This window comes from Cyprinus carpio, chromosome A10, assembly GCF_018340385.1.
Source record: "Cyprinus carpio isolate SPL01 chromosome A10, ASM1834038v1, whole genome shotgun sequence".
In the NCBI taxonomy this organism is placed as follows: Eukaryota; Metazoa; Chordata; class Actinopteri; order Cypriniformes; family Cyprinidae; genus Cyprinus; species Cyprinus carpio.
Window position 1 is genome coordinate 8,718,257 of NC_056581.1, and position 27,456 is coordinate 8,745,712.

General features: G+C 36.2%; 1 pseudogene; it reads left to right on the plus strand.

Annotated features, from left to right (window-relative positions):
• The first annotated feature begins 545 nt into the window (after positions 1-545).
• The window catches only part of LOC122146336, a 92,187-nt pseudogene continuing 65,276 nt past the window's right edge, over positions 546-27,456 (plus strand).

Sequence of the window (27,456 nt, forward strand, 5' to 3'; positions counted from 1 at the left end):
AAAAAAAAAACAAGGCACAAATGAGATTTCATCAGCAAGATTGTTTGCTTTGTTTTTCTTTTTCCTGAGTATTTCACACATTTCAAACAGATATTAAAATATATTTTAACAAATCAGATATTTTATTCAGTGGGTTTAATTTATTCAACATTTTATCTTTTCATTTTAAATTTGTTAACACATGTCCACACACTCTGAAATTGATCCACTTTCTAGACTTGCATCAATAAATTCCGTCGGTCTGAGATGTATATCAAATTTCTAATGTCTTTTTGGTTAAAGCAGCAAGACTGAGGGAGCAGAAGCCTTTTTAAAGGGTTCAAATTATTTTCTTTTTTCTTTTTTTTTTCTTTTTTTATCACTGTGTGTGCTTGTTTTTCAGTACAACAAACGTTGTTGGAAAGAGTCCTGTGTGTATATCCGCACCTGTGACTCATTAGCTAGATCTTATGTGCAAAATAACTTTAAAATAAAAGGTTTTCTTTTCTCTCTCTTTTTTTTTTTTTTTTTTTTCTGGGATGCAAAGCTGATAGAGAAAGCTGAATATGGGTGATCTTCTTATGTGAAAACAACTGTCTGAAGTTGCAGAACTCTGGTTCGTGAAAGGTCAAGAAATAAAGCTTGTGTCCATAATGTCTTTAATTTGTATTTTCTCTTTGTATATTTCTGTCCTGCTCTCTATCGTTGTTGTAACTTCAGATCCAAGCAGTTTGCTGGAGATGGCAGAAGGGATCTTTGATTGCTTCACGCTGAGCTACCGATCCTTTGGAATTTAGTAGCGATCCGACAACGGTCTGGTCCTTAGGGAATGGACTCCAGGAGCGGAGGCCGTCTTCCTGACTGGGGATTTCAGTAAGCATCACCAAAATTCTGTCATGCAGAGACCTCTGTCTGTCACATCCAGACACAAACCCTTCTTAATGGACAGATCTATGAAGCAAAGTTCAAGCAGTTTATTGTTTCCAAGGAAACAGGCTATAATTTTAGGCCGCTAATGCTTAAAATGCTCTTCACGTTTGCAGGGCGAGAAATCTGCTGGGTTTGCATTGAGTGATTTATTAAGCCGTAATGATGTATGTTGCCAATTGTGTGCTTGTCTGGATTGTTTACAAGTAGTCTGACAGTATTGTTCTTTTAGAGATGTCGAGAGACAGAGAGGAAGAGACAGTTGGACTGATATTCTGATGCTAAGTTTTACTCCATTAAAAGCCATTTTAGAGTCTGTTAGAAGCAGGGTTCAAGATAAGGCTAAATTCCCTCTAATCTTGAAGTAAAAGGAACACATCCTGTAGTTTGTGTCATCCCGACTGCCAAACTTCACCACTGTCTGAAAATTGAACTGATGCCCTTGTGGGAAAACCTAACGGAGATCAATTGATTGGCTAAGTTGACAAATTTCATCCAAGATTTGTTTACATATAAAAGAAAGTCCTCTGTTGTATACAGACTGTGCAAAATTCTTTGTTAATGTTGCTAGTCCATAAAGGGTACCAGGGCACTTGGGAGCGAATTTGCTAAACATTGTGCCACTGCAATAGTTGTTTCCATGCAACTTTCTAAAAAATAAAAATCCAAAATATAAAAAACACAATATTTTCTCAAAAAAAATAAAAAAAAAATAATATTATCAACAAAAAAAAATAGATGTTTTCTATTTGAATATATATTAAAATGTAATTTATTCCTTTGATGGTAAGGCTAAATTTTCAGCATCATTACTCCAGTCTTCAGTGTCACATGGTCTTTCAGAAATCATTCTAATATACTGATTTGCATGGTCATGAAACATTTCTTCATATTATATATATATATATATATATATATATATATATATATATATATATATATATATATATATATATATATATATATATATATATAATATTATTATTATTATTTACTTTATGTAAAGCAGTTTGAAACTATATGTATTACACTAAACAAATAAACATGAATTCAATTTAATCAGTATTAACAATCTTGAAAGCATTGCTGCTCTGTGTAAAAAAAAAAAATTCTGCATTCTCAAAGAAAACTTTTTTAACATTTAATATATTTTTGCTGTCACTTTTCGCATCTTTTCTGAATAAAAGTATTATTTTCTTTCCAAAATCTTTTCAAATTTTTGCCCAATAACCAATGCATCCCTAGCTGGCATTGTCATTCTTTACAGCGCTAACACCTAAAATGAGGCTTATTATTGGATGACACATGAACAATGCTGTCAGTGAACACACTTCATTTTTAGTGAATTCCAGTCTTAATATTCATGTCTTTCCCATCTTCATGTCCAGATGGTTGGTCAAATACGTGCATTAGGCATGAAATATGTGTGAGGAAACTTTGATGTATGATGTTCAAAGCTTTCAGTTTCAGTGCTACTTGACTAACTGTCAGAGAAGAAAAGACAGAAAGTGTAGCAATGATAAAAAAAGAAATCTTATATTAAGAAAATATCAATGAATGAATGAGAAAGATGAAACCTAACCAGGAGGATGAAGCCAGTTATTTTATTTTACTTTAGATTTTCAACCACTTTATTTTAGGTTTATTTATTTCAAATCAAATAATTACATCAGATTCTTTCTGATTATGGAGACAGTTTGTGTTGTTCATTATTTCACTTCGTTTTAACCACTGTTTGTAGTTTAGTTTCGTTTTAGTTTTCATTTATTTTTCATGAAATGCTTTTCATAAATAGTTTCTGTTTTAGTTTTAATGTTTTGAAATAACTCCTATTTGATCTGGCTCCTACAAACAGCAAACACACAACACAAACTCTACTCTAAGGGAGGACTGCTAGCATTTTAGCGGGATACTTGCTTTTTGCCATTTAATAATTTATTATTTTTTTGCTGAAAGCTTTTTCTTTACCGTTTGTGTTTCATTCACCTTGCTCTTATGCCTCTGTTCTTCACAAGCAAAGCATCTCAACGAATCCTTCACGCTTTGCCTCAGAGCTCAGTTTTTTCCTCTGAGAGAGTAGTTGTTGGAAACTTTAAGTTGAAGTTTTTATTTTTTTTTATTCTTTTTTTTTTTTTTTTCCTCTAAGCCTCCATCTGTTTTGACCCGTTGCTGTCCTTGTATCTCAGAGTGAAGCTCTTAGCTGTCAAACGGGGGAGTGGGAACATCTGATACCTGTTCTGAGCTCACGGATCACATATTCTGTCAGTGGAGTCAGCCTGCAGTCCCTGTGTAGAGTTGGCCAATAGGAAAGGGACCACTTTGTGTGTTACTTGTCATGTTGTCAGGAAAAGATCTTAAAGTTCCTGTTTAAAAGTTGCATAGTGTCTGCTCTTCTGTCTGGTCCTTCCCTTTGACCTTCTCACCTCACCAAGGTGTGACAGTGTCTTTAATAAAAGAGAAAGCCAGAAAACATGTTCCCTGCTTCTGCACACACACACACACACACACACACACACACACACACATAAAACATAAGGACACATGTATCTTGACCATTCAGGGTGTGCTGGGTATACGCTGCAAAAAAAATATAATGAATGACTCGTTTATTAATTGGACTGACTGAGTTCGCTGACTGAGTGAATTATGACTTAAATTTCATTTTCTTTGTTATACATGGTTCACAAAACCAGCCTGAATGGTTCTTTTGCTATATTGAACTCATTCAGTTCTCAAGTCCAGTTAATAATGACTTAAATTGTGTTCTGTTTGTTAAACTTGATTCACAAAGCAGGTCTGAATGATTCATTCACAAATTAAACTGATCCAGTTCTCAAGTTCAACTCACTAAATGAATAATAATTAACTAGACATCGTGGTCTGTTTGTTACATTTCATTCACAAAACTTGTCTGGATAAATTCATTCACAAATCAAACTGATCCATTTCTCAAGTTAAACTAACTGACTAACTGTATAATCACTTTGGTCTCTGTCTGTTTATTGTATCTGATTCACAAAAACATCTGAATGATTAATATATGAATCGGACTGATTCTGTTTTCTCAAGTTCAACTCAAAGCTGTCTTATGACTTCAAAAGACTGCTTTTTGATTATTGTATGGTCCTTTGTCCCTGTTTATGGTAATGCATGGAAAAGAGCAACCAGCACAGTCTTAATTTTTGGGTGAACTGTCCCTTTAAGACATCAATATACTGAAAATCAAAAGGCCTACAATCTAGCAGAAAAGTTTGTATTGTATTTCAGCTCAGTGATTGCTAACTATCCTACTCAGTGTTTTCATCTGACTCTCAGTGGTCCAAACACCAGTAGGCCATGTGTGCTCTTCTCACTCCTCTCCTCTTTCCCAAAACCGCTCATATCACAGCCTTGGTACCTAATCGGAAGTCCTCAAGGAATGAGAGAGCAACTAGAAAAATGCACCAGATGTCTTTTTGCAAAGCGTTTAAACTGCCTCTGGCCAGCTTCAGACTTCTAACTAGGAGTTGTCCTGTGATTCGCAGGCTGTGTGGGGAAACAGAGTCCTGGGCTTGTGACCTGTGAAAACTCCCAGCTCCAGGTTTTATATATCTATACTATATAGCTTATTCCTGGGGCTCCACTTATGCTGTTTCAGCAGTTATTGATTATAGCTGGAAGACATGATGCATATTGGCACACATGCTCCCTCAAAGTCTTCCCTTAATACACTGCTTACATGCCTTGAAGAGAATATAGATCTCAAAGCCTGAAGCACATTTTAAAATGATAATTGATGATAAGGAGTGAATGATTGGCTAGTTCATGGTTCTTCTCATGATGTTGTCTTTGCATCTCAGCAGCTTCCTCATTAGGCTTGTGTTTTTGACTTATTCCAACACCTGATCTATAGTTCGGCAGTCCTTTGATCAGACAAGGGCTTTGTAAGCAAAATATTTTTCCTTTTTTATTTAGAAAAGACTGTGTAGATGGTTAACGAGAACTGATTATAGTTATATTTTACATAATTTACCTTTTGGATATTATATTATTAAGTTGCAGTAAAGCAGTGAACTTTGCATGAAAGCTGGATTCTATCACTGAAACAAAACAAATTAAAAAGATATCTCTGATTTCACACCTCACAGATTAGATTTCATTTTGCATAGTAAATTTGTGATTTTTTAATCTAATTATCAGTTATCAAATATTATCATATTTGATCTAATTAATAAGTACACTTTATATTGCACAATTTCAGCTTTGTTTTTTTTTACAATTGTGACTTTATCAGAGGTGTACATTGTACTTGAAAACCATACTTGAGTAAAAGTACAGGTATCTTACAGTGAAAATTACTTCACTACACGTTGAGTAAAAGTCTTAGAGTATCTAATTCTAACATTACTTAAGTATTTTACTTATACTAAATATAGGCTCAAAGATGCATTAGTCAAAGAGATATGCCAGTGCAAAACAATAAAGAGGTGATTTGTGAGAAATCAACAAATCAATCACATTTATTTTCTATTAACATGAAAAAAATATATATATATATAAAAATAAATATCTTTCAAAAAGTCAGTATAACAGATAAATAAATATTGCTTTTTTGGGGGGGGGGGCTTAATTTGTTTATTGAACTTTTACAATAATAACAGGATAAGAATACAGGACAGTAGTTAAAAAATTATGTTAACTAAAATTAAATAGTCACAGCTTCATTGTCGATGCTAAGGAACTCACATTCATGTTAAATAGCCTTGTTGACAATTTGTCTTTTAGTTGTGATTATTTTTTGTTATTATTTTTTTCTTATTTCTCATGAATGCAGTTTAATATCTCACAATTGCAACTTTATTTCTTGCAGTTGCAACAGTACTCCTCGCAATGGTGACTTTATTTGTCATAATTGTGACTTTATCTCATAAATGGCTTTATGAATGGGTCATAAATTGATCTCACAATCACATTTTTAATTGCAACTGTATTTCTTGCAATAGCAACTTTATTTCTCATAACTGTGACTGTTTCTCATTTTAAAATTTAAAGGGGTCGTGAACTGAGAAATCAAACACAGGATTACTCCATCAACAGAGCCATACAGATGACATTACAAGATTGCAGTGTAGATGATTTGTGAAAAAATAGTCTTTAAATTGCCTTCCTTGTGATCCTAACACTGTATCTAGATGGGACGAGAGTGCTGTTGTGCATGTCGCAAATCAATTTCTCTTTCAGGGCAGAAGCAGCACAGATGTATAGTAATGTATAGAGACAGAATACCAACCAAAATATCCAGAAAAAAAAAAAAACACCTGATATAAAGGTTGGAGATTGATTTGCATTTCAGTGAGTGAAATAAGTATTTGATCCCCAAGCAAAACAGGAATTAGTACTTGGTGCAGAAGTCCTTGTTGGCAAGGACAGAGTTAAGACCGTTTTTTTTTTTTGGTCAAAAGGTTTGCACACATTTCAGGAGGGGTTTTGATCAACTCCTCTTTACAGATCCTCTCTAAATCCTTCAGGTTACTTGGCTGTAATTTAGCAACTCGAAGTTTCAGCTCCCTCCACAGATTTACTATTGAACTGAGGTCTGGAGACTGGCTAGGCCACTCCATGATCTTAATGTGCTTCTTCTTGAGCCACTCCTTTGTTGCCTTGGCGGTATTTTTTGTTTATCTTCAGTGTTCTGGCTGAGGGAAGGAGGTTCTCATCCAAGATTTTACAGTACATGGCCCTGTCCATTTGTCCCCTCAATACGGTGAAGTCATCCCAAAGCTTAATGTTTCCACCTCCGTGCTTGACTGTAGGGATGCTGTTCTTGGGGTCATATCAGCATTTCTCTCCCTCCAAACACGGTGAGTTGAGTTTATGCCAAAGAGCTCAATTTTGGTCTCATCTGACCAGAGCACTTTCTCCCAAGCCTTCACTGAATACTTTTGATGTTCTTTGGCAAACTTTAAATGGACCTGTACATGTGCCTTCTTGAGCAGGGGGACCTTGCAGGCACTGCAGGATTTCAGTCCATTGACTATGAAAAACCATGATCAATGGAGCTCTGAAATTATAATTCACCATGGCAACAGCACCCAACAAAAACACGTCCGCAACTCTGCATACTTCCGAGTAAATACGTCGCTTTAATTCTAAAACACTGTTATAAAATCAAGTAAAAACTGGCAGAACAGTCAATTATTGAACTAATATTAATTTCCCTCATTTCAGGGTTAACATACTCAGTTTTCACTTAACCTCTTTTATGAAACACTCAATCCCCAAATGTCTGTGGAGGTACAGTGGTATTATATGGGAATACCATGGTATTTTGATATGTTCCATGACACTAAACAATTACCTTACCATGGCATTTATATGATACTCCAAGGTTCTTCAAAGAATACTATGGTTACAGTAAAAAAGTAAAAAAAAAAAAAAAAAAAAAATGGTAGTATAATAGTACAATGACCAAAAAAAAAAAAAAGTAATAAAATGGTCCTTTTTTGTGTCAGTAAATACATATATAAACTGAAAAGACTGCTTTAAACACACACACAAACACACACACACACACACACGCATAGTTCAGATGTACTCCATCACTGAGTACATGGAGTGTGTATGTGAATGTGTTTGCTATCGATGCGTACACACCTTTCTTGGAGTTAGTGAATCCATAATGTCAGGTGAAAAGGGCACATTGTTCTCTCTGGGGAAAGAAGCTGTTTACTAGAATTCTATATCGCAGCAAAATGTTGTCTCCCCTCTCACTGTGACACTACTTATATCCGTAAGAGCAGCGGCCGTTCTTCTCCCTGACCATCCCCCACCTATATCACATCCTTCCCTTTTCTATTTATCCCTCTGCCTTTTTGTAATTATCTCTCTCTGAGAGCCAGAGGCGGTGTCATAGGAAATCCCAACTTCCAATTTGGCGTGAGATTGCGTTTTGACATGGCTCATATTATATGGTTTCAATTTCACAGTGGGAATGAAGGGTTTGAAAGAGGGGGAGAGAGAAATTTGGGTCTGGGGGAGCCGGTTCTTGATCTGTGTCGGGGGGCTGCAGGTGGGTAGGCATATTACACTGGCACTGGTCTTTTATTGATTTATTTATTTATATTTGCTTTCTGCTCTCCATTAGTGTATGTAATGTGAAAAGAGATACACAGAGGCGTACAGGGCAGAACGACAGAAATTATCCATAACAAATCAGAGCCTTTTTTCTGTGCTTTGAGAGGAGGTCACACAGTCTTGCGTGGCTTTTTTCCCAGAAACTGAATGAACAGTCTGAGGGAGTCGGTAAAGTCAGATGCTGTATGGTGCTCTGAATTTTCACTACTCTTTGCCTCTGCATTTATTCAGCTGTTAAAGCCATGGATGAATGGAGCTGGTTTTAAAAGCTATGTAAATATACTGTGCCATGCAAAGGTATGCAGATTCTTTGCCGGTTTTGACAGAATCTGAAATCCTGCACTAAAATGTAGCATTTTTCTAAGCAGTGGAAGTTATTCTTAAAGGTATAGTTCACAATATATATATATATATATATATATATATATATATATATATATATATATATATATATATATATATATATATACCTAAACTTAAAAAAGATTTGGAGAAATTTAGCAGTACATCACATGCTCACCAGTGGATCCACTGCAGTGAATGGGTGACATCAGAAATGTGAGTCCAAACAGCCTGTGAAAACATCACAGTAATCTGCAAGTGTAGCTGCCATGTCTGAACATTTCTCAGACTTTTATTTTTTTAAGTCTAGGCTGTATCATGTGATATTTCAGTCATGTGATATGTTCAGTTTAATAATCCTGTGTTTGGAGTGGTGTTCATCAAGAGGTCAAGGTTTGCCTGATTAGCCTGATATTCCATTATATCACACTAAATATTTTTTCATAAATTTAGTATAAAGACTTCCTGAAAACCTAGTTTTGAAAAAAAGGTATTTTCTCGGGGCTCTTTAAGAGGTGATGTTGTCGGAATGCTTTGGGAATGCATCTGTGTAACCGTTAACCACATGTGAAATCAGTCTAGTAGAGTGATGAGACGCCATGGGCAGGGTGATGTAGCAACCAGGAAGCTTTTAAAACATATCTGGTGAAAACAGCGCTAGCTTTTGCTGTTCAGCAAGCAATCTGTGTTGTGTCCATCTAAAAGGTGTGTTTGAATTGTGTGTGTTGTGCCAGTGCACAAATTCAGTTATGTAGAGAATGGCGAGTAATAAGTCAGACAAGCAGTGTTTTAGTAAGTGTGTTCCTCCCTGCCCACGTTTCATTACAGGCAGGGATATACAGCGGCGATACAGTGCAGAGGCACAGCGGCGATTGAGATTGTGGGGATTGCAGATGGATCTTGAGGAGGGGTTGCAGAAGGGCATGGCCCTTTCTGTGCCCTTACCTTCTAGAGCCAGTGCTTGCTCTCAGGGTTTGGAAGCACGCTCTGCGGTTTCTTCCCTCTGGAGTGAGAGCATGTTGCTTTGTTTTTCTTCCTCTGAGGAGGTCGATGTGGAGAGCATCGATCAGGAGGAGGCTGGGGACTCGTCATCCCAGTCCATCCAGTATAAGGAGATGTATGAGGTGGTGACTCGTGTTGTGGCTAACTTAAAAATTGATTGGCTGGGCTAGAAGCAGGAAACATCCTAAAAGCAAGCACAATGAGGTGTCGAGATCATGGGAAAGACCTTATTCAGCTCATCTTTTTAGCCATTATGTTAGTAATTATTCTAACGTCTTGGTGCTGAGAGAACATGACTATGGGACGATGCCCCGGGTTGAACAGATGCTTGCTAGCTATCTGTCCCTAGGGTCAGCATTATTCCTGAAGGCTACGGCGTTGCCCACCAGGCCTTTAAAAAAAAAAAAAAAAAAACATTGGCCTTGGTGGGTAAAGCTTTTATGGTGGTAGGTCAGGCTGGTGCTTGTCTGCACACCATGGCAGTGTTACAGGCATACCAGGCAGACTTGCTTAAAGACCTGGATGAAGGCGAGGAAATGCAATTTGATGATATTAAAGAGTTGATTTTTCTCTCCAGACCACCAAGGAAATGGCCAAAGCTATTGGCAGTATTTCTGGCTATGGACAGACATCTCTGGTTGAACCTGTCTGATATGAAGGACAAGGACAGGTTCTTCCTTTTGGATGCCCCATTTGCTCCTTCTGGCCTTTTCTGTGATGTTGTCTGCTCTGTCATCGAGAGGTTTCACGAGGTAAAGAAGCAGGTGGCCGCACTCCAGTGGTTTCTTCCTCACTGAGGTCCAGTCTTAGGGGCTGCTGTGTAGGTGAATCTTCCAGCTCCTCATACAGGGTGCAGCAGAAGAAGAACATCGCTTCCAGTGCTCCCCCACAAAGAGATCAGGGATCTGGTCAGCACTCTCATCCAAAGTCCTCCAGGAAGATGGCAGATCTGAGGAACATTATTCTTTCTCGAAAGACTTTGGTGAAGAAATAGGCCAAGCTCCTCTGGGGAAGAGTGGTGTACACCTCATGCGGTCTGTCAACCCTGCCACCTCCAGTGCTTTAGGGCACAGTGGTCTCCATTGGGCACAGTTCTCAGTGTTCGCCCAGAAACATAGTGGCTTTGGGAAGTTTGGATCCTCCAAGGTGGTTATTAGAATGGCCAGTTCAGTTGTTCCCTGGCAGTCATCTACTTCAGTGTGCCGAGTGACTGCACAAAGTACACCAGAGGTCAGTCTCGAGACACTGATTCCCTTAATAGATCATCTGGCAGCATGGAAACTTCTGCAAAACATGTCTCAATGGGTCCTACAGACTATTGAGAGAGGCTACAGAAGCTCTGAAACACTTCCTCCCAGATCTCAGAGGCCATCATGTGCTTGTCCAGACAGACAGCACATCAGTGGTCTCATACATCAACCGACAGGGGAGGTTGCACGCACTTTGCAAACTGGCATAACAGATCCTCCTGTGGGCCCAGGGTAAGCTGCTCTCTGTGAAGGCATTTTATATCCTTGGGTACCTCAATCAAGGAGCAGACATCCTGTCGAGGCAGGGGCCAAGGTCCAGGGAATGCAGGCTCCACCCCAGGGTTGTGGGGCAGAGTTGAAGTGTTTTTGGCCAGGTTCAAGTAGAGCTATTTGCATCTTGGGAGACCACTCACTGTGTCCTCTGTGGTTCTTCCTCACACATCCAGCTCCTTTGGGACTAGATGCCATGCCTTTTCCCGATTGCTCTGCTCTCAGGAGTCCTGGAAAGAGTCCGCTGGGATTTGGTCAGTCTACTGATAGTAGCCCTCATAGCTTCTGGTCTTTCAGGTTGTTGAGACCATTCTCCACTCCAGAGCACCCTCCACAAGGAAACTGTACTCCCTGAAGTGGAAGTTTTTCACTTCATGGTGTAGAGATCATCAGCTGGACCCAGTTAACTGCCCAGTTGGTACAGTGCTGGAGTTCCTGCAAGAACGTTTCTCTGCAGGGTTGACTCCCTCCACTCTTAAGGTATATGCGGCGGCTACTGTATATCTGCTTACCATGCCCTTTCAGATGATCAGTCAATGGGAAGGAACCCACTGGTGACACATTTCCTTCATGGTGCCTTGAGGCTGAAGCCTCCACTACGTGCTAGTGTCCCAGCATGGAATCTGGCCGTGGTCATAGACGGGCTAAATAAGGCCCCTTTTTTAACAATTCATAACAAATTTTGACACTATAGAATGTTTCTTTTAGCCATCTTGTCTCTCAAGAGAGTTGGTGACCTTCATGCCCTTTCTAGGGCCTCATCATGTACCAACTTTGCACCAGGAATTGTGAAAGCCTTCTTGCACCCAAGTCCGGGGTATGTGCTGAAGGTGCCCACTGTCGTTCCATGGGTCATAGTACTGCAGTCCTTCCGGGATTCAGACCAGGAGAAGCTTAATTTGGTGTGTCCAGTAAGAGCGCTGGACACCTATATCCACAGAGCTGCCCTGTGGAGGAAAAATGACCAACTGCTTTGGTCCGCCCAAGAAAGGGCTCCTGGCAACCAAGCAGACATTAAGCAGGTGGATAGTTGAGGCTGTCTCTCTGGCTTATGAGTCCTTTGATCTTTGATACAGTCATTCAGGCGCATTCCCAAAGCTTTTCCGATGCAGTGTCTCATTCCCTTCAGGGAGCTATGGTTACAGTCATAACCTAGGGACATATTCCTAAAATCTTTTAGAGATAAAGTAAACAAATGCTTTAACAAAACGTGTTACTTGTCCAGATACTTCCTGGAGAAGAAACACCTGTTAATGTAAAGAAACATGTAAGAGAAGTCAAAGAAAGACTAGCAATCACTTTTAGGAGCTACAGAGTTCAAGTATAGCATAAATGTGCTCCAGTCAACTATATCAAGAGCTCCTCATAACTCATAACACCTGTTTGGAAGGATGCCACAACAGAATCCTCTCAAAAAGAGCCCTGTGGAAACGTGTCTGTAGTTTGCCACTATAGTGACCCAGGTGCAATGTGGGTAGTGTTACTGCAAGTCATACTGTAGCTTGTGCTTGCCAATAACCATCTATCTAAAAGATGTCTTCATATATATATATATATATATATATATATATATATATGTATATATACACACACACACACAGGTCAAAAATAGGCCAGCATCTATTAATAATTAAATATGTTTTTCTTCACCTTCAGATTCCTGGGAAAAAGAGTCTCATCCTTTAACGCAGAAAGAGTATGGGAAATGGGAACTATACCTCTCTCCAAAAGTGGACAAATCTAAGCTCAAGGTACCAAATACATTACGGTATCATGTTATATTAAATCCTAAATGCTATAATTGTATTATATTCCATGATTTATATCAACATAGACATCTAAAGTGCATCTCATGAGATATTGGCTGGTCTTTACTGGAATTTAAAATCTGTTCTGTTGGCCACAGTTTTCTTCTTCTTGTGAGGAAACATTTGGATAAGTGAAAGGTTGTGTGTCTCTTCAACCTGATTAGGAGCTGTTAGTCGCTCTGCTAAAGCAGAACGGGATCTTGGCTCTTTCTATCCCAGAAGATCGATGCTCATTGGCAGGTTTGAGTAGCATTTGTGGGGCAAAGCTGATTGACTTGGCTCTTAGGGTTAATCTGGGGTTGATGGGAAGAGGGAGCAGATGGGGACATTGAATGCCCAACAAGTTTCCATTTGCCAGAGTTGGCGGGGGGTACACATGTCCAGCACAGTTTGCCGCAGTCCCATGTTATGGGTCTTGAAGCACCCTGACTCCGCCGGACACCGGAGGTTGATCATATCACATTAGTGCTGTTTCAGCTGAGCATAGACAAACTACAGTTCATTTTCACTTCCGGCCTTTTGTAACGTGTGCCTGGGTGTGTTTTAAAGACAGTTATTTACCAGATACATTATCAGTTACACTAGTTAGTCTCTCAGTTAAGGATGCACAATGTACTGTAAAAGTACCATATACATTTTCTGATTATATTGTTTTTATTATTATTATTATTATTATTATTATTATTATTATTTTCTTAATTTAGCAGTATTGGTTGGCATTTTTATTAACCAATATTAAAATAGTGGTAATCATAATAAAAAATAATAATAATAATAATTCTGGTTAAATATTTCTCAAAATTAATATCCATTTTTAGAATTTACATTATATTGTTGTGATGCATAAATCTCACTTGTAGCATTTCAAATTATTAATATAATTCAGCATTAATCAACTAGAATTTTAATATGGGTACATCCCTAGTTCAGGGAAGACACCAGAAGTACATACAGTAGGGTGAAAATCTTTAAAAATGCAAGTTAGGCATTATTTAATTAAATATGCACTAATTTGCATACATTTGCAGAATAGAAATCTAAACATTGGATAAACCTAGGTTCAAACTTATTATTTGATTTAAAAAAAAAATGCAATAAAAATTTGGTTTTGGTGTACGAAAGTCATACTGAATTGGCGAAAAAGTATTTTGAGAAAATATCCTTAAAAGCTACGTATTATAATTGAAATCTACAGATATCTAATTTACATAATTCTTCTTCATGCTTAATTTGTATTATTTACTCTACCCATTTTTTTATTTGTTTATACTGAAAACTGTATTACCACATAGGTAGATGGCCACACATTGAAGCTCACCTCCATCTCTCATGAACTCTTGAAATAAATCATTTACTTTAAGGGTGATTTTCATGTTACTGCTGTGAGTCCTGTTTCCCGCAATTTCGTTCTCCTGAGTGGGGAAAAGTGTACTGGGATTTTGCGTCCTTTTAATTTTTTTTATTTATTTAGGCTGAAATTAAAGTGTTGAGAAACTGAATAGCCATTATTGAGAAGAGAAAATGAGAGGTGAGTGAGTGAGTGTGTTTTTGAGTGAGCGAGAGCGGAAGTGAAGTCCATTTATGTCCATAAAAGCGGTCAGTGGCTGAATTCTCTCTTTTTCCCTGGGTGTTAGGTGGACAGATGGAGTCCTGAGTTTGTGTGAAGGTTTCTATAAGGTAATTGGCTGTCATACACAGCTTCTTTAAGCCTGCAGGGAGAGATTATAATGGGTGGTGAGCGGCCAGGTTTAACATATGGAAACTGGGGCAGCTGAACTTTAGCCAGGAGTGCACTTTTCTCTCTCTTGCCCTTCCTTCCTTTTTTCTCATTCTCACCAGGTCTGTGTCTTTTCTCCCCTACTTCAAATTCTCCTTCAGGCATGCTGTAGGTGTGTAATCTGTGTGTACTGGCCTCTTTTCTAACCTTCTTTATAAAAAATAATAAGATGGTTTTGAGCAGAGAACATGAACAACTCAGCATGGAAAATAATCAAAAGTAATTCAAAAATAATCATGTAGCCCATTTTATTTTTTATTTATACCACTACTATTTTATGTATATTTTATTTTATTTCATTTTTTTCAAGTTTGTGTCAGTAAGATTTTTTAAAATAAACTTTTTTATTTATTATTATTATTATTATTATTATTATTATTATTATTATTATGTAAATATGAAGGTAGATAATTATGTAACATGGAAAATATACAGACCCCAAATTTTTAAACGGGGTATATACACATTTACATTGGAAGAAGCAAAAGTTATATATAGTTAAATGTATATAGTTATATATTGTCCTAGTTAAATGGTAAATTTTGAATTAGGAAAATGTATTTTCTTGTAAAACGTATTCCTTTGTTTTATTTACAACTTATTCACTACAAAATTCATTTTTTTAAATCCAACAAAAAAATTTACATTTTCATTTGATGTCCTTCCAGTATTTTTTTTTTTTTTTTTTTTTTAGCTGAACTGATATTTGATATTAATTTGATATAGGTAGTAGTATATAGTAGTTATATAGAAAATTATTCAACCTTTCAACCTCATTTATAGAAACACCTCCAACTTTCCAATTCACAATAGGAGAAGAAAGACTAGTTACTGGTTACTCATGAATTCATTTTAGCATCTCAGTGACAATCAGTGCACGAGTCTATCAATCAGTAGACCTGATTTAGTGTAAAACCTTAAGCATGTGGTAAAAGAGAGGCCTACATTTGTCAGTGTTATTTCACACATGCACATGTTCTCAGGTGCATCCATGCACTCTCAATGTTTTATGAGATTCCCTTTCATCGTCCCCTTAATCAGTGTTGCCGAATGGATTTCCCACACACGGCCTTCTGCTGGGTGCCAAATGAATTTGAAACCTGCTGTAAGCATGAGTTAAAATCATCTCAGCTTTTTTTTTCTTTTCTTTTCTTTTCTTTTTTATTTTTTAATCACCAGGACCTACAATCCTAAACCTCATTTATTCATCCATGAATATTCCAGTACCCTGTGTAGTGATATTGCATTTTAAAAACACCAGGAACACTAGATGCTCAAAGACTTCTAGCAGCCGAAGGTGATCAATAGAGATCCCCGGGTGGCTCAGAGATCTCCAAGCAAGCTCTCCTGCAAGGCCATGTTTAATTCTCTATGCGGGTACATTCTTTTTGTTGTGCTTCTGTTTGTTGAGAGATACCTCAGTGACTCCAGACAGCTGGTTCAGGGGTATAGCCGTCATCTCGGGGGAAATCAAAACACTGTTAACTGGAGTCTGAGGGAAGTGAGGAGAAAGGAGAGTTTTCTAGGGTTTTCTTTTTTGCTGAAAGTGTGTGGGAAGAGATATAGCATCTGTGTGTGGGAAAAGCCTAAGCAACTTAAATCCTCCATATCTCTCCGTCTACACACAGAAATTTCCAGATGTTTACTCAGGAGCCCTGTTAACAATTCAAGTCCTTTACTTATTGATTGTCATGTAATATTTGAGGCTGGAGAGTGTTATGACAGATCAGAGGGAGGATGCTTTGATAGTAATGAATTAACAATTAAAGGTCTGATGTCACTTTTTGAAGATGAAAAGTATCTAGGTGAACTTTAATCTTGTGCTAAATGCAGATGAGATTGTTTGTTCACTCTAAATTAAACTCAGGCTAATATTGTATAAATGACCCTGTCTGGCTCATTCTATATGGCTGAGAAACGTACCTGCCAGGTGTAACTTATGTGATTATATAGCGCCAATACAATTACATTCACTCTCTATAAAACTCAAGGATGATTTTTTATTTTTTTTTCTGCTACTTTTTGGTCCAGAAGTACAGTATATTTGCCCTATTTTTACTATATGCAGTTTAGAAGTTGCTGAATAGACTAAAAATTAGGAATGCACAATATATATCAGATGTCAGAAATTACTTTTAAAAAAATAAATAAATGTTGTAAAATATTGAATAGTTATATGCACATGTTAAATTGCACATTATTTTTTCCCTATTTGGACATTTTTCATTAAGATTAAATAGTATAGAATTTTAATACCTGTAAAATTTTAATGTTGCATAATTGTTAATGTTGGTGCATCCCTACACTCAGAAAATATTAATGTGTACCATTTAGGTACTTATATGTATACTTTAGGCACTTATATGTACCTTTAAGGTACTAATAGGGGTAAATAAGGTACAAAAGTGTACCTTCTGAAAGGTATCATCCCAGTGACAGCTTTTGTACCTTTTTTTCTGACAATATTAAAAGTCTATTTACCTTACATATTAATGACATTAATAGCATTTTTCATCTTCCAGAACTCTACTGGTGAACTCTATTCCTCTTGCTTTTCACAGTCAAACTCTAAGTCATCTCTCTCTCTGCCTTTCTCTGTCATTCTCTAAGTCACAGTGTTATTTCTGCTGTCAGTAAAGCGATGGTATGTTCTTAGCTTGGTAATAGTCTGTGCAAAGCCGAGCAGAGCGGTTTAAGGATGTTCTGTCCCGCCCTAATGTCTCTCCAGAGCGACTATTGATCTGTGACAATCTCCAAGCTGCCCCCCGAGAGATTGAAGCAATGATGGACCTTCTTAAAGTGCTTTGTTTTCTTCTGCTTTTCTCCTCCCTTATGTCAGCTCTCATCACCAAACACCTGTCCACCTGGTGTGTTTGTGTGTGTGAGAGAGAGTTTTTTTTTTACTAAATAAGGTAGACTTATGAAGAGAGGTGAGTTTGGAAAAGAGTATTGGAGGGGGAAGGAAATCTTCATTTTGTCATAATATTCATCAAATGTGGCATGGTTATGACAAAGAGCTGTTTTTAGAATCTAGATGAAAGCTCTCAATATTTCCTTTTTAATACATGGTTCTTTTAAACCATGGCATCAACTAGCAGCACACAGGAACCCCCAAAGGAACTGCATGGAAAATGTATTTTGCATTATATACAGCATTCACACATTTTTGAAGAAAGTCTCTTCTGTTCATCAAGGCTGTGTTTATTTGATCAATAAATACACTAAGAACAGTGAAATACTAGTATGAATATTAGATTTCAGCAGCCATTAGTCTTCAGTGTCACATGATCTTTCAGAAATCATTTTAATGCCGATTTGCTGCTCAAGAAATATTTCTTCTAATTATCAGTGTTGAAAACAGTTGAACTGTTTATTACTTTGCGGAAACCATAATATATATATGTTTATTATATTTGTTTATTATTATTTGTTTCTTTAATTAATAGCAAGTTAAAGGGAACAGCATTTAATCAAAATAGATCAATTTAATGCATATTTGCTAAACATTTTTGATCAATTTAATGCATATTTGCTAAATGATAGTTTAATTTTCTTTCCAAAAAATAACAAATAAACAACCTGTGTAATATATATATATATATATATATATATATATATATATATATATATATATATATATATATATATATATATATATATATTTTATGTATATGTCTAGATGCTTCTATTTTGCTTAAAAAAAAAAAAGAAAGAAAAAAAAAATTTGAATTTATTTCAAGATGTCACACTTGCCATTTCTGTCTGTAGCTTGTGTTCCTGACTAAAACAGGTGAATATCTGTTTCGGATCTCTCCCAGGGCCAAATATATCACAAAACATTGGATTCTGTCACCTATGACTGGACTCACTGGGACCCTCCACAACCACACCAGGTGAGTGTACACAGCTGAGTAGAAATATACATTCTGAGCAATTATTCAAGACATTTTAGGACCCTCACTTTGTATTTGGGTCAATTTGACACTCATTCAATATTCAAACTACTTTATTTCTTCTTGAATTTTTGTAATGAGGAATTTTTCTCATTTGGGGCCATGAATTTGTCAGGAGTCAAAATGAACCCCATTGGTTTTCACACAATTTGCCAAAAATAAACACATGAAGAAATTGCTTCAAAAACAATGTCAGAAGAAAAAAAAAGAAAAACACTTTTCTGCAGCTAGTCAAACACTAAAATATGAAATACATGAGAAACGATGACATTTAAGACTCAAAGTTTACTAAAACTTGAAGACTCATCTTCTGAATCATCCATGGCGAATTTGCTGTTTCATCTGTTTTGTAAATTACTAGAATGTTGCAGCAAGTGTGAGAAACTCATTTACCCTCACATGGTTTTGAGAACCAGATATAACAAAAAGATAGAAGCTATTTACAAATAATATGAGAAACTATTTATACTTCATTGTATTATACTTAGACACTGCAAGTAACAAACAAACAATAAACAAAACCTTCAGAGATGCTAATTTTGAGAAAAAAATATGTACTACAAATGGGATACCCAGGCTTTTAACACAACAACATATTTCCAGGCAAGAGTCTTGGTTCTTTGCACACATAAGCTTAGTTCTTCTATCTTTGCTTTTCAAACACAAGCACATGCTCTCAGAGGTTTCCAGTGTTATAGGTTCAGGCAGATGCTTTCTGAGCTGTCAGGGAGGAGGGTTTGAGTTATGGACTCTGGCGTGGTTTAACCTATTACAGTCAGGTTTTGCCCTGCAGAGGGTCAGTGGAGAATCGTACATCACACCAGTCATCATCGACTGGTAGCTGCTTCTAAAAATTAAGATATTTCAGTTTCACCACACACACACACACACACACACACACAAACAAATCCTCTCTCTTGAACTTTTCTTATAAGATTAAAGATCTATAATTGCTACTTTTCATTGTTTTTTCTTGATCTTCATAGGGCCAAAAGGTTGTGGAAATACCTGTTTTTTATTAATCTCCTTCAAAAATCGCTATTTGTTTTTAAGGTGGAGGTAGTTTACAATAGAAGTCAAAGCGGGAGGGAATGTTTACAGGACCGTGATGTTGTTCAGGCCAGCATGTGGCCTTCCTGTGGCTCTCAACCATTTATCATCGGTAGCCATTAGCATCTCTGAAGCAGCCCACTCTTACAGCGACCCCTCTTCCGTGTTAGTAATGACACTCGAAACCACCTCCTCTTAAGTGGCCCGTCACATTAAACAGCCAATTTAATCGGAGGCAATTCAACAATTGCTTTCGCCCTCTTGATGTCTTCGTTTCGCTGAAGAACAATTTGCAAACGGCTTTGATATGGGTGGTTCTTCCACAATGACAATGAGACATACTTTCCTTTGATATCTATTCATGGCATCAGACATCAGACAGCGACTGTGGTCAATGGCATCATGCTCATAATCTAGTTTTTTTTTTTTTTTTTTTTTACAGGAGATGAATTGGTGACACAATGTCATCTGGCAGTTAGAGCGGTTGCTGCATGATTAAAGGCAGGAAATATTGCTTTTTGCTTTCTGGAAATGGCATCTTTGCCATCAGCGAGCCACAATTGATTTAGCTTTCTTTTTTGCATTTCACTTCTGTGTGTATGTATGTAATTGCCTATGTTATGTCTGGCAATAAAACAGAAAAGATTGGCACACTAAAACCAATATTATATTAAAATTATATTGCATTCAGAACTGGCATTTTCTTTTCAAATAAACTGTCTCTTTTTTTTTTTTCAAAAATAAATCAATAATATGATGATAAATTAATCAGATTAATCTGTAAGGTCCACCCAATTGGCCCACCGAGGGAATCCAATGGTGTGGGCAAAGGTATAATGCGTGTAGGTCCTTTACAGGCACACTTAGTTTATCAGGATTTAGTTTAAATTTTAGTCTAGCTCCGTGTTTAATCTGACTCCGATTTCAAGTGATCATTAAATTTAGACTGTATTTCTAATTAAAAACTGATCACAAATATCAGTTATATAGATATTTGTTTATTCTGGAAATCCCATACTTTCAATCATTCGTTCATTAAGGACCTGGTGTCGCATAGAAATTCACTCGGCAGTTTAGTGAACTCACGGACACAAACTCGCCAGTTCTGACCTTACTCAGAGGATGCAGGATGATTATAATACCTTTGAGTAGGCTGCACCCTGTTAGCACATAACAAAAAGTCTATTTGTTTTTATAATCATGAAAACTCCAACTGCAAATCAGTGATAGTCAGAAATCTGAAGTCCCTAATGATGTGCCTCATGCTTCATTCACTGGTACTCCGGTATGATCTATCCTGGACACAGATTTACGGAAACACCAGACTGCACTTTAATCTACTGGAAATAATGATTTCAGAAAAGATCAGAGTAAAATCATCGAATGGAGACCTTTACAATGATACTAAACATGAAAGGGTTAAAATAATAGACTCCTGAGATATAATAACCACAGAATTAATTATAGTAACTTGAGTTCTTGACACTTCTAAGTCATCTTCCAGTGACAAATCAATAAATAAAAGATGCATTATATTATATTATATTATATTATATTATATTATATTATATTATATTATATTATATTATATTATATTATATTATATTATATTATATTATATTATATTATATTATATTATATTATTCAGGACTGACTTCTTGTAATAATGTAATGTAATATAATATAAAATTCCCTTTTAAATAAATTAAATAATATGGTGATAAATTAAACACAAAATGTAAATTTAATTAGATTATATTATATTTGCATTGTTGTGGATGACAAAATTTTGAATAAATAAATTAATTAATTAATTAAATAATAAAAGTTTGCTCTAAGTTGCATTTTCTACTTTTTCAAGCTCAAAACTCTAGACTTAGACTGAGAACTCTGTCTCTATTGTATTGTTGCAAGCGAGTCAATCAAGTCAAATATTTGTGTTGTGTTGCATCAGGATCTTTGAGGTAACCCAGATGCTCAGCAGAACCTTCTAGCAAAATCTCTCATCAAAGCTCACTGAAGAAGAATGGATTGATATCTGGCCCTTTCTCTATCTAACCTTTCTTCTTTCTCGCCCCCAGTTCCAGCACCCCAGACCCCCACGGCCAAGAAGCCTTCATATCTATGAGGCCCATGCGGGCATCAGTTCGCCTGAGGAAAAGATTGCCTCGTACAAAAACTTCACCAGAGATGTGCTTCCTCACATTAAGGATCTTGGTGAGTGATGAAATCAACAGAAACACTGCCAAAACACACACAAGTCAAAATGATACAAACTAAGCAAAGTGGAACACACCCCTCTCTGAGGGCCAATCGCTAACCCTGAGCTCCAGGGCCAGAAGAAATCTTTAGGCTTTAAGAAAAAAACTTAATATTGAACAAAGAATCCATTTGAGCAAGGTAATTTTGCTTCATCGGATTTGAAAGAAGTATACTTGACTATGACAGACTGAGCATGTTTTCATTGTGTTAAATAGTGTGGTTGTGTTGATTTTATTCTTTATTTATCACTTCACTAGCAGGCAGCAAAGGAATATAACTGAAAGCTGTTGGAGTGTATCACTTCAGAAACATGACATTGCATGGCCCTCTATTAATTTATTAAAATTTTAATTTATTAAAAATCCAATTCATGCATTTAAAGGGAGACACTGCTTAAAATGTTGATGAAATTAATTAAAATGAATTAAAATACTTTTTTCTTTTTTTTTTCTTTTTTTAATTGGTGAGTAATGGTGGATAAAGTCAAAATGCCAGAGTTATACAAATGCCCAGATATTATAATGAAGAAAAAAACTTACATTTTTTAGTAAAAACCATATTAAAAGCAGTTATTATTCATTCTTAGAAAAGAAAAGAAAAAATCCTTCACTGCCTATTTATATTTGAACTAAAATTCAAAGTCCAAATTCTAAGTCGCGTTATTCAGCATGACTGTGTGTAAAGGTGAATTTGTCTTATCTTATGACAGGTCAAGGTTAGTTCTGGTTGTAAAATGTCATGTAGTGTGACTCCCCAAAAACAAAATTATATCTATGAATTAATTTATGAATTTGTAAATAAATAAATAAATACTTTGAAAACTTTTTTGTAAATAATAATTAAGTTCTGTACACTTGATGTTGCACCAGATGACATTTTAGAGTCTTTAATTTTTTCTTGAAAATGGCATAAATGTTATAAAAGATTTTAAAATCTTGCCAGATTTATTTATTTAATTATGTCATTGACCCATGAGTAACTTTCACACCATTTGAATTTTGTCAAATTATGTCATCATCATGATTTTAGATAAAGCACTGCCTTCCTTGCATCCAGTTCTAAAAACAAATAGCTCAAGATGCAACCTAAAAAGATCATGCAGTATGCAGTGGCACAAATGAAGCAAAAGAGGCAGACGCCAAGCAGTTCCACATGGAATATCATGCTAACTGTCACAAGCGGACTGTTAAGTTTAGTTAGCAGATGTGAGAACAGCTGCCGCCTCGAGTGATTCCATTACTGCACAGAGAGCTGTTTCCCATGATTGTTCCCTTACAGAGCTTTTGATATGGAAGCCTGAGAGGAAGCCAGCCTACAATTACTATGTCAGAAGGTTCCAAATGAGGTGTTTTGAGCTGTGGGGATTACAGAAGGTACCTTACACATTAGTGTTCATTGGATTGGTCTGATCAATAAAACATAACCTTCTGTTGTTTGTTTTCTCAAGGGCTGAAGCGTTAACCTTTGCCTGGAGCAAATCTGTTTGTAAGCACTGAGTTACTTAGCGTAAAATTATTTTTCACCACTTTAATGGGTGTTAAAATAGTGAGTCATTGTGGCTCCTTTGACTGCTCTCTCTCATGATCGGCACTCTCCCCTGGGTTCTGTGCCTCAGTTAATGTGCTCTTCAACCCTCCAGAAGGCAACAAAAGCAAAGCTGCACTTTGTCTCCTTATGTAAGAGCTTTTTGGCACTAGTTTTAAAATGGGGGTGCCCTTATTTTGCCCATAAATCCTTTCATGTCTTATTTTTCCCTGAGAAAAAAAAGAAGATAACTTCAGGGAATTAATTTTAAGTTATTTCTTGTCGCACAGAAATATATGTTGAAATGGACTTCTAATATAAAACGTTAATGTCACAAGCACAACACAGTACTCAAAGTCCTCTAAAGTCTATGCCTTAAAAAAATGCCATTGAATATTAAAATAAATGTCATGAAAGGAACATTTCTATTTGGAAAACAAGGTCTTCATATTATTATATGTTACATATGGCCTGCCCTTGAGTTATTGGGATTTTTCATTGTGTATTGCATGATAAATTATTACTTGACAGGTCTGAATTTTAAATCTATTGAAAATAGATTTTTTTTCTTTATTTCTCGGCGGAGGAAGAACTGAGTCAGATGAGCAGGACACAAAAGCATCCTTTGTACTATGATTTAATCAAAATCCACATGAAAAAGTGATTGGCAAACAAAAGGAGTGAAACGCAAGTATCGCAGAAGCGGAGGAAGGCAAGTGTAGCTTATTTAGTACCATGCTGTGAAAAAACAAACAATGGTTACTCTCTCAGATGACTCAGGTACAGTCACAAAGACTGCAAGGAATACAAGTGACAACACATTTCTATCCAAAAAATATTGTTTTGTATTTTAATGTATTTTAAGCAGCCATTTTCTTTTAATGTGTTTTTCACAACCATTTTCCAGTTTTCAGCGTCACATGATCCTTCTAAAATCATTCTGATATGCTGATTTGCTGCCCAAGGTGTTTGTAAAATGTTTTATGGCACTACTAGTAACTTTTCCTTCAATATGATGAGCACACGTCATGAAATATGAAATATTACTATTCAATATTGTATTATATTTTGGTGCCATTCTCAAGCATCAAACACTGTGGAAATGTCCAACTGGAAGATCACAGACAATGCTCAAAGCACATTTGTAGTATTTAAATGTATTTACTTGAATCTCAGATATGACAAATGCTTTAGTCATACGTGTTAATGGAGGGGTAATAAGTTTAGGTTTGCCTGGACTCACAGCAGTTTGATTTGATGTTATTGAATCCTGGAATTGCCCTTGCGGTGTTGTTTTTTGTAAAATGGCTTAAAAAAAAAACAGTCAAAAGAATAACCTTTGTTGGGGACACCATTGAACAAGATTGAGTGAACTGAAATGGAGAAAAAAGCTTTTTAGTAATTACTGTTTCACTTCAGTTCTCTCTCCGAGACTAATTGCAACACGGTTGTAAAGAATGACACAATTCAGATAGAAAAACAACCTATTAGTTCTGTAAAAATAAACATTTAGTTTAAAGTACTCATAAAAATACCAATAGAAATGGTCAATTTATCAAATTTTTCTTACCTACAGGATAGATCCATTTATTTATAATTAAAGGATGTGTACTTAAGGCCAAGGGTATGGACAGCTGGGCCAGGAAACATCCTGAAGGAGAACTCCTAAACCACCCTTACGAAAAAGAAGTTTATTCAAGTGTACTATTAGTATACTCCTTTTAAACTAAAAATAGAAAAGTATGCTTTTAGTTTACTTTTTATGTACTTCTCAGAAATGGGCTTAATGTACTCCTCACAAAATATACTTAAAATGACATTTAAGTATACTTAACTTATACTTACACAAAGTCTAAATATATTTGAACTATACTTGTGCTCCTAGAATCTGTGTTTTCATTGTTATTCGGTAGAGGGCGCTAGTACACATCTACAGAATTTCCAAAAAACACAAGTGAAGAAGAAAAAGAAACAACAGATACTGACACATGTAATCTAACACGGTCATCTCACATGAAACAGCATTAAAACTGTAACGTTATGGAACAAAATGTCGACAGATGAAGAGGTAATAATTATAGTCAAGCTTTGGGGTGTTGATTGACTCCATCTACGTTTTGATTATCATTATGAATCCAATTCATAGTCTTTGTAAAGTTCACTTAAAGAAAACTTATAAGTATACTTGCAGTATAAAACTACTAAACTAGTAGTTTACTGAGACTATACTTAAAAGTGTACAAAGTATTTAATTAGTAAACTATCAGTATACCTATAAGTTCACTTTTAGTATAATTGCAGTACAAACTACAAACATAGAGGTAAACTAGTTGTGTACTCAAGTTTGCTACTGTTATACTTAAAGTATACTTAAAAGTTTATTTTTATATACTAGAAAGTGGACCAATTTAGTCCCAAGGAGTATTGAAACAGTATACTTACAAGTACACTACTAGAACACTGATATTTGTATACTTGCTACATAAAGTATACTTAAAAAATATACTTGAACTTTATTTAAGTATACTTAATAAAATAAACTTGAAGTATACTACTTTTTGGTAAGGGCACCTGTAACTGGAGTTTCAAAACTTCTTTGATGTTCTTTATCAAAATCTATCGCTATAAGTTTATCACAGGCTGATTATTCACAGAAAGTGTTTACACTGTTCACATATTGTTTTCATGCATAATATCATCTAAACTGTAATTTACCATGCTGTCGTTTTGCTATTGAAGATTCAGATCATGCTGCAGTTGACATTTAATCCTACAGTATGCTTTGGTTTCACTTGTTTTTAATTATGTATTAATTCATTTACTTTTTTCAGCGTGGATGTCAAAGTGCTTGAAATTAATCCATATTGTCAAGATAACAACTTACACAAAGATTACGCCTTAGATGTGTTTCACTTCGAAGATCTTGTTTTGTTAAAAGCCTTTTTACTGTAAAACTCGTTTAAAATTCTTTTTTTCTTTTCAACACTTTTTGTCCTTATATGTTCATCTCAGTATACAACTGTGTCCAACTCATGGCAATCATGGAACATGCCTATTCAAGTTTTGACTATCAGGTCACTAACTTCTTTGCAGCTTCCAGGTACAGTACATTTACATTTATGCATTTGGCAGATGCTTTTATCCAAACCGACTTGCATTCAATGGATACATTTTATCAGTTCATGCATTTTCTGGGTATCGAACCCATAACCCAAAGAGGTTTGAATGTATATCCCTAAGTAGACTTGAAATATAGTTAATATACTGTATCATGTTTCTGGCAATTAAAGGTCGCCTTCATGCGTGAGTTTCGTGGCTTGGTGGATAAAGAATTGAGCTAGTAACATAAAGGTTGAAGGTTCAAATCCCTCATCAGCTAAATAATGTATTATTTGTGTTGGTGTGTTATATAACTCCAAACCAAAGCTATGTTGTGAAATAAAATGCGTAGTGACTGTAGCAGTGTATAACAGGGGTCTTAATAAAGCTGCTCTAATAGAGGTGTAGCACATTCTAATAAGCTCAATAAGGCCATCAGGATGCGCTGCCAGCCTAAACAATGAGGTTAAATTCATATTCAAGGTGGGGAATTAATGACAACAGAATGTCAGGAGGACAGCTTAATGCCTCATCTGAAGGATGCTACTTTTTACAGGTGCCGGTCTAATGTTTTATCAAAAGGTTGTTTCTTTTTACATTCTGAAGTCTGATCCATTATAATAAGACTTTTGCACCCATCCAAGCCAGGGAATGATCACCCCCTACTGGTTGGACTAAAACTAGCTACAGCAGCAAGCTACATTTTCACAAATGGTCTCCCATCAATGTACCGACTAGGCTCTAGTCTGCTTAGCTTTAGTGAGGAATCAGACTCTGCCTACCGGATGCAAAAGCTGCATTTGTAGTCTGCATTTTATTTGAAGCTGCTCTTATTGAGGGGTAGCGCATCCTGATAAGCTCAATAAGGCCATCAAGATGCGCTAACAGCCTGACCAATGAGGTCGAATTCATATTCAAGGTGGGGAATTCATGACAACAGAATGTAAGGAGGCTAGTTTAATGCCTCATCTGAAGGATGCTCCTTTTTACAGGTGCTGGTCCATCCAAGCCAGGGAATGATCACCCCCTACTGGCTGGACTAAAACTAGCTACAGCAGCAAGCTACATTTTCACAAATGGTCTCCCATCAGTGTACCGAC